We start from the raw sequence: 713 nt of genomic DNA, 5'->3' as shown, positions 1-713 counted from the left end.
ACATTAAACAAGATGGACTTAATTGATATTTATAGGACATTCCATCCAAAAACAACAGAATACACTTTCTTCTCAAGTGCTCATGGAACATTCTCCAGGATAGATCATATCTTGGGTCACAAATCAAGCCTTGGTAACTTTAAGAAAATTGAAATCATATCAAGTATCTTTTCCAACCACAATGCTATGAGACTAAATATCAATTACAGGAAAAAAATCTTACAAACACATGGAGCCTAAACAATACAATACTAAATAAGAGATCACTGAAGAAATCAAAGAGGAAATAAAAAAAATACCTAGACACAAATGAAAATGAAAACAGGATGATCCAAAACCTATGGGATGCAGCAAAAGCAGTTCTAAGAGGAAAGTTTATAGCAATACAATCCTACCTCAAGAAACAAGAAAAATCTCAAATAAACAACCTAACCTTACACTTAAAGGAACTAGAGAAGGAAGAATAAAAAACCCCCAAAGTTAGCAGAAGGAGAGAAATCATAAAGATTAGATCAGAAATAAATGAAAAAGATATGAAGGAAACAATAGCAAAGATCAATAAAACTAAAAGCTGGCTGAGAAGATAAACAAAATTGATAAACCATTAGCCAGATTCATCAAGAAAAAAAGGGAGAAGACTCAAATCAATAGAATTAGAAATGAAAAAGGAGAAGTAACAACTGACACTGCAGAAATACAAAGGATCATGAGAG

Source organism: Physeter macrocephalus, chromosome 16, assembly GCF_002837175.3.
Source record: "Physeter macrocephalus isolate SW-GA chromosome 16, ASM283717v5, whole genome shotgun sequence".
In the NCBI taxonomy this organism is placed as follows: Eukaryota; Metazoa; Chordata; class Mammalia; order Artiodactyla; family Physeteridae; genus Physeter; species Physeter macrocephalus.
The sequence above is the reverse complement of the archived record's forward strand: the minus strand, read 5'-3'. Positions refer to the sequence as shown.